At 43.3% G+C, this 8,492-nt stretch overlaps 1 pseudogene; it reads right to left on the bottom strand.

Annotated features, from left to right (window-relative positions):
* Window positions 1-213: 213 nt before the first annotated feature.
* Window positions 214-6,518, bottom strand: LOC136315600 (actin, cytoplasmic 2-like; annotated as a pseudogene).
* Window positions 6,519-8,492: the final 1,974 nt, after the last annotated feature.

An 8,492-nucleotide genomic window follows, 5' to 3' on the forward strand; every position in this document is an offset into this window, starting at 1 on the left:
CCATGTTAGCCATGAACAAATGGTACAGTTTTGGAGTGCAGCAACCCCAAACTGAGAGGAGAAATGACTATCACATGTTTGGGCTCTTTGGTTATAAAGGTTTGAATCACAGCCCCAGGGAAGTCTTGGTGATAGTTAAGGACCAAATTTTAAATGGACATTGGAGGTGAGAAAGGATGAGTAGCAATTATGGCCCCAAGATCAACCACAGCATCAGCGACTGCTGTTTTTCCCACTAACCTCACTTCTCCATTTCTTCAGGAAGAAACATCCACGAGAATGTTTCTTCTCGTGGAGTTGCTCCCTGAACCTGTGTGAAGATGTAGTTGCTCCCTGAACCTGTGTGAAGATGTAGATGTGTGTAGCATGAGGAGTAACATGTAGCAGCTACAAAGATGGTCTCACAAATCTCCTACTATGTGGAGCATACTGACTTTTTCTCAAGAACCCTGACAGTTTTTCTAAAGCTCAGACTTTCCACCCAACCTTCTCTCCCTCCCCCTTTATTGCTTTGGGGTCTCAGCTCACCCATCCTTCCTCGACTGCCTCCCTATTCCTTTCACATAGCCTTTTCCCTTAATATAATTCTTGCTTGTTTAATCCCATCTTGGCTTCTGCTTCTAGAAGGACTAGGATTAACACAATTAAATTATGGAGATTCTTTATGATGTTGAGTCTCCCTGACCAAAAAAAAAACAAAAACAAAAAACATGGGGTCCTGGCCAGTTGGCTCAGCGGTAGAGCGTCAGCCTGGCATGCGGGGGACCCGGGTTCGATTCCCGGCCAGGGCACATAGGAGAGGCGCCCATTTGCTTCTCCACCCCCTCCCCTCCTTCCTCTCTGTCTCTCTCTTCCCCTCCCGCAGCCAAGGCTCCATTGGAGCAAAGATGGCCCGGGCGCTAGGGATGGCTCCTTGGCCTCTGCCCCAGGTGCTAGAGTGGCTCTGGTCGCGGCAAAGCGACGCCCCGGAGGGACAGAGCATCGCCCCCTGGTGGGCAGAGCGTTACCCCTGGTGGGCGTGCCGGGTGGATCTGGTCCGGCGCATGCGGGAGTCTGTCTGACTGTCTCTCCCTGTTTCCAGCTTCAGAAAAATACAAAAAAAAAAAAAAAGGTATTTTTTCTATTTGTTGAAATATTCTGTTCTGTTTTTAAAGTTTTCTTCATAAAAGTCTTGCCTGGGTATTTTCATTGTTGTTGCTATTGTAAATGGGTCTTTTTCTCACTACTTTCTCTTTGGTTGTAACTTGCATAAATGAAAGCTAGTGACTTCCGTATACTTATATAACTTGAAACTAATATATAAATCTTTTCTTCCTCAGTAGTTTTGTTGTTAATGTTGAGTCTCTTGGGTTTTCCAGTTATATAGTCATAATACCTACAAATTGTAATAGTTTACTTACACTTCCCCAATTATTATATCTCTAATTTCCTCCTTTTGCTTAATTGTATTGGCCAGTAAATCAAATACAATACTAACTATTTGTGAGAGTGGCCATACTTGTCTTGTTTCTGATTTTAGAAAAGATGCTTGAAGTATTTCCTCATTAATCTTTTTTTTTTTTTCTTTTTCATTTTTCTGAAGCTGGAAACAGGGAGAGACAGTCAGACAGACTCCCGCATGCGCCCGACCGGGATCCACCCGGCACGCCCACCAGGGGCGACGCTCTGCCCACCAGGGGGCGATGCTCTGCCCATCCTGGGCGTCGCCATGTTGCGACCAGAGCCACTCTAGCGCCTGAGGCAGAGGCCACAGAGCCATCCCCAGCGCCCGGGCCATCTTTGCTCTAATGGAGCCTTGGCTGTGGGAGGGGAAGAGAGAGACAGAGAGGAAAGCACGGCGGAGGGGTGGAGAAGCAAATGGGCGCTTCTCCTGTGTGCCCTGGCCGGGAATCGAACCCGGGTCCTCCGCATGCTAGGCCAACGCTCTACCGCTGAGCCAACCGGCCAGGGCCCTCATTAATCTTAACACCAGCTTTTGTGCTGAGTTACATGTATCATATTAAGAAAGTATAGACTTTTTATTATTTATTAAGCTTTATGTTTTTAGTAATGGTTGTTGAATTTTTCAAATGACTTTTAAGCATCTATGACATTGAATCTGTCATTCTCTCCTAATATTTTCAAATGGTTGTTTGCCTAACATATAAACATCCTTGCATTCCTAGAATAAATCTTACTTGATTATGATGTATTCATTTTTTTTTCTTTTATTTGTGTATATATATATATATATATATATATTGCTAGGTTTTCTGTGAAATTTTATTTAAGATTATATTTTTGGGCCCTGGCCACTTGCCTCAGCAGTAGAGCATGAGCCCAGCATGTGGAAATCCCGGGTTCGATTCCCAGCCAGGGCACAAAGAAGAAACACCTGTCTTCTTCTCCACCCTTCTCTCTGTCCTTTCTCTGTGTCTCTCTCTCTTCCCCTCCCACAGCCAAGGCTCCAATGGAGCAAAGTTGGCCCAGGCACTGAGGATGGCTCCATGGCCTCCACCCTAGGCGCTAGAATGGCTCTGATTGCAGTGGAGCAATGCCCCAGAGGGGCAGAGCATCACCCCCACCCCCACCCCCGTGGGCATGCCAGTTGGATCTCGGTCAGGCGCTTGCGAGAGTCTGTCTGCTTACCCCAACCCTTCTCACTTCAAAAAAAAAATTTATATTTTGTACTTATATTCATAAGTGATATTTGTAGTCTGATATATTTTTTTATCAGGTTTTGATATCAGGTTATCATTTGAGAAAAGGAAGTTAGACGTTTCATTCTTTTTAACTTTTCTCAGGGAATAATATTAGTATTAGAATTTCATGCTTTTAAAATTTGGTAGACTTCTCCACCTGGGTGTACTGCTTTCTTTCTGTGGGTGTAGCTCTTTGACACTTTACCTATTCTACAGCATTCAGTTTTAGTCTCTGTTTTTCATCTTTTTTATCGTTTTGGTAAATTATATTATCACCATTTTACTACCTAACACAGTTTTTTTTTGTTTGTTTCTTTTTTGGGGTTGTTTTTTTTTTCTGAAGTTGGAAACTGGGAGGCAGTCAGACAGACTCTCGCATGCACCTGACCAGGATCCAACCAGCAATGCTCTGCCGATCTGGAGCATTGCTCTGTTGCAACCAGAGCCATTCCAGTGCCTGAGGCAGAGGCCATAGAGCCATCCCCAGCGCCTGGGCCAACTTTGCTCTAATGGAGCCTTGGCTGCAAGAAGAGAAGAGAGAGACAGAGAGGAAGGAGAGGGGAGGCGTGGAGAAGCAGATGGGCGGTTCTCTTGTGTGCCCTGGCCGGGAATCGAACCCGGGACTCCTGCACACCAGGCCTAGGCTCTACCACTGAGCCAACCTGCCAGGGCCAGTGAATCAGTTTTTTAACTTACCATAATATTTCTGTCCTTCTGTTTTATAACATTAATTTTTACTTTTTTTTTTTTACTAAATAACTCCTTCTGCTTTTATTCAATTTATTTTGCTTTTCTCTAATTTTTTGCATCAGATTCTTAATTTACTTATCTTAATTTTTTTTTATATGTAAGTACAAATTTTCCTTTGGAGTATACTTTAGCAGTATTCTGAAAGAGTTTCTGTTGTTTTTTTAAGCACTTTATTTTCCTTGAACAATGACATGTTGCTGGCACCTAATGCTCTCACCTGACAATAAAAAACCAAAATTTGTTGTTACCACGTAAAGAATCTAAAATTGTGTACAAATACTTTACATAAATTAAAAGAATAAATATATTTACATGTGTAAAGGTGCACTATTTTCCAATCCAAGGCAAGTAACAATTCACAGTCCTGGCAGGAAAACATCATAACAAAGGAACCTGGGTTCAAAGTCTGGGACCTTCCCCACACTGTTTGACTGACAGTAATGACAGCTGATTCAAGAACTCCTGCCAGCCTCTACAGGGGCAGTCAACCTTTTTATACCTACCACCCACTTTTGTATCTCTGTTAGCAATAAAATTTTCTAACCCACCGGTTCCACAGTAATAATTTATAAAGTAGGGAAGTAACTTTACTTTATAAAATTTATAAAGCAGAGTTACAGCAAGTTAAAGCATATAATAATAATTATTTACCAAGTACTTTATGTCGGATTTTCGCTAAGTTTGGCAGAATAAATCTTTATAAGACAAATTACTATTGTTAAATCTATCTTTTTATGTATACTTTGGTTGCTCCGCTACCGCCCGCCATGAAAGCTGGAACGCCCACTAGTGGGCGGTAGGGACCAGGTTGACTACCACATCCTGGAATAGTCCGCGTGTACACATTAATACTCTGCATTGATCAAGAAGTTGTTGGTCTCACAGAGTCTCACCAAGCCAATTTCTCTACCATATATGTGTTCTCTCACCTCAGTCAGAAAATGACCAAACTATATTTACCAAAGTGTTAAATCAAAGATATATACAGGGTGTTAAACATATACAAATGTAACAATTAACTTGAATACAACATCAAAATTAGCAAAAAGGTTCTACAATCCAGCTTGTCTTAGACAAAAACTTTAAAGACAAATTTATTTTTAAATATTTATTCCAGTTTCATGAGGCTAGGGCAAATATGTATATACTTCTGACTTAACTCATGCAGCAAATGGTACACATATGCTCACAGTCCATTTAGAAGTTTTGCAACATGCAAAGGAGGGGCTCAACTTGTCATTTTCCTGCTTGCTGATCCAAATCTGCTGAGAGGTAGACAGCAAAGCAAGGATGACGCCTCCAATTCACACTGAATTCTTGCATTTAAGAGAAATAATGATCTTGACCTTCACTGTGCTGAGGGCCAGGCCTGTGAACTCCTGCATGCTATCAAACAGGCTAGAGCAGTGATCCCCAACTGCCAGGCCACGGACCAGTACCGGTTTGTGGGCCGTTTGGTACCAGTCCGCAGAGAAAGAATAAATAAGTTACATTATTTCCGTTTTATTTATGTTTAAGTCTGAACGATGTTTTATTTTTTAAAAATGACCAGATTCCCTCTGTTACATCCTTCTAAGATTCACTCTTGACGCTTGTCTCGTAAGTTCGACAATTATATTTAAAAATACCACAGTTTTTACGCCGGTTGCATAATCTTTTTTTTTTTTTTTTTTTTTTTTTTTGTATTTTTCTGAAGCTGGAAACAGGGAGGCAGTCAGACAGACTCCCGCATGCGCCCGACCGGGATCCACCTGGCACGCCCACCAGGGGGCGATGCTCTGCCCATCTGGGGCATCGCTCTGTCGCGACCAGAGCCACTCTAGCGCCTGGGGCAGAGGCCAAGGAGCCATCCCCAGAGCCCGCCCGGGCCATCTTTTGCTCCAATAGAGCCTTGGCTGAGGGAGGGGAAGAGAGAGACAGAGAGGAAAGAGAGGGGGAGGGGTGGAGAAGCAGATGGGTGCCTCTCCTGTGTGCCCTGGCCGGGAATCAAACCCGGGACTTCCTCACTCCAGGCCGACGCTCTACCACTGAGCCAACCGGCCAAGGCCGCATTATCTTATTTTGTGCATTTATCCATCCCACCCTAAAAGCCGGTCCGTGAAAATATTTTCTGACGTTAAACCGGTCCATGGCCCAAAAAACGTTGGGGACCACTGGGCTAGAGTAAATGCTAGTCCCATCAGACATCATCGTGTTGTCATTTAAGTCCTTCCAGATGTCAACATCACACTTTTTGGTAGAGTTAAGAATGGTCTTGTAGATGTCACAGGACTCCACACCCAGGAAGGAGGCTGGATGAGTGCCTCTGGACACCAGAACCGCTGATTACTGATGGTGATCACCTGACCATTGGGCAACTGTAAGCTCTGAAGGAGAAAGACTTAGTGGTAGCCATCTGCTGCTCCAAGTTCAAGGCAATATAGCAGAGCTTCTCCTTAAGGTCATGCATTATTTCCCATTCGGCTGTGGTAGTGAAGCTATAGGCATGTTCTGTAAGGATCTTCATGAGGCAGTCCACCGGGTCCTGGCCAGCCAGGTCCAGATGCAGGATGTCATGAAGCAGGATAGCCCTTGTAAATGGCACTGTATGAATGACCCCATCTCTAGCATACATTATAAAACAGGTGATACTGCCAGAGGCATGCAAATACAGCAAGGCCCAGATGGCCACATAGATGGCTAGTGTGTTGAAAGTCTTAAACATGATCATCTTCTCTGTTAACATTGGGGTTCAGTGGAGCCTCAGTCAACAGCATTAGCTGCTCTTCAGGGGACACATGCAGTTTGCTGTAGAAAGTGTGGTTCCAGGTCTTCCCAGCGTCATCCCAGTTGATGACTATGCCATGCTTCATGAGGTACTTCATGACTATGCCATGCTTCATGCTTCATTCAGGCTCAGGATGCCATACTTGCTTTGGACTTTCAGTCCCCCTGCCCACCACCACACCCTGGACACCCAACAATGGATGGAAGCATAGCTTGGAGGTTGTCATTTCCAGCAAAGCCAGCTTTACATATGCCAAAGTCATTGTCAATTTTAAGTCCAGCAATTTCTTCTTGCGTTGAGGTCGAGGAAACTGAGCACATGGATCACCTACGACTCCATAAGTTTTTATGCATTGTATTTTTATTGTCTACAATTTCATTAATACTTTCTGTTTGTTCTAAATTTTGATTAAAATAGTCTCAAATTTCCACACAGAAAGAATTTTGTCTCCCTTACTTTATCCATTTCTATTATATATATTGCACTGTGATCAAAGAATGCTATCTTCACTCTGTTTGGGTGTTGCTGAGCTTTTTCTTTGTGGCTTAATTGTTTTTGTGAATGCTCATGTATTCTCTTTTTAACACATACAATTTGATATATTAATCAGGTCTAGCTTATCAATTACATTACTAAGGTTTCCATAATTTCCTTATTTTTTATTTCCTTGTTCTCTCATAGACTGAGAAACAGAAAACTTAAATAATTTTACAAAGTTCTGAATAGTAACAGTAATTAGGAAACGGCAGAGCTGAATTCAGGCAGTCTGATTTCAGAACTTCAACTCTCAACTATTATACCATGCTGACTTTCATAGGGGTTCATGAGTTTTTCTTCTGTGTGGCATCACTTGGGTGTCAAACCATTCAGTAGGAGGAAGAGAGATCTCCCAGGGAAACAACTTGAATTCAATAAAAAGATCCTGAAGACACAGGAGTTTGTGTAGCAATTTAGGAAGATACCCAGGAAGTTATAGAAGTTATAGAATTCTCTCAAGAGCTGAGTAACTGTGCAAAATGTATTAAGACTAAAGAAAAAGGAACTGCAGACAGTGTTGAATATTGATCAGGGGAGTTGCCAAGGGTGTAATCTACTGAGCAAGGGTGCAGTGTATCGGAACAAGGAGGATACAGTTACATTTGGGATGATAAATGGCTAATATCAAGCAACTGAGTAAGTGGAGGACAAGTTTCACCACCAGTCTTGTAAGAGGGTTGTGTTAGCTGTAAGAGCACAGGGGATTGTTCATTCCTTTCAGACCTTCCAAACTCTGGGGAAAAAGATAGCACTTCTGAAGCAGGAGAGTCCATGAGCCAATTGCAGGGGGAAGATAAAGATAGGGGATGCCCCTGAGTTGTTTTGCCCATGAAGGGAGGTGACAGCTCCGTTGTGGTGGAGGGTGGGGCAATGTGTAGTTCTCACTGGCAGGTCTTTCAACTCCTCAGAAAAGAGAAGGATGTCCGTGCTGAAGAAGCTAATCCGTTTATTAACAGAAATGAATGCACCTTAGGGAAGTCTTTGGCTATTATGTCTAAAAAAGATACAAACCAGAGTACTGTTCTGCATGGAAAAATTACTCCCTGCATATCTTTTGGCCTCAGATGTGGTATCTGTGCTTCACAAGTTAGAGAATAAGCTAGTTACCAAGGCCCTTAAAAGAAGACCCTTAGGCCAGCGGTTCTCAACCTGTGGGTCGTGATCCCGGCGGGTCCCGACCCACAGGTTGAGAACCGCTGCCTTAGGCACTTCACTCATAAGGATGGAGAGTGCAAAACTTTGTAAGTATGTTGAGAGAAAAATGGAATGGTTGTAAAACCAATTTCCTAAGTATCTGACAGCTTTGGAGTGGGGAACAGGAGATTAGGTATGTTGGAGAGAAAAGGAATTATAGATTAGCTTTCATGCTTAAACCATCATGCCTCCAATCCTGGAAGAGGATATGGAGAAGTGAAACAGCTGGTTATTTGAAGTTGCCCATGCGTAGGTAAGCAAGGAAAGAAGTGGGATTGAATCAGGTCAGAAATAAAGTTGGCCACCGAGAGGGGCAAGGCTGAAGTGGCTGTGGCACATCAAGCAGGCAACCTCTGACGGAAGGTGGTGAGCAAGGAGTAGAAATTGAAGGCATTGTCAAGCAATATTTGTTGCTGCCTATCCAACACCATTAGAAACCCTTATTTTGTGGAGTGGTAAACAAGGAAACTTTATTCGGTGCAAAAGAGCTCCATTGTGATACAGCACTGCTGTGAAAACAGCATGGCTGGGAGGCAGCCTGGGAGGAGGTGGCCCTAGAGCAG

This window comes from Saccopteryx bilineata, chromosome 11 (assembly GCF_036850765.1).
Source record: "Saccopteryx bilineata isolate mSacBil1 chromosome 11, mSacBil1_pri_phased_curated, whole genome shotgun sequence".
NCBI lineage: Eukaryota > Metazoa > Chordata > Mammalia > Chiroptera > Emballonuridae > Saccopteryx > Saccopteryx bilineata.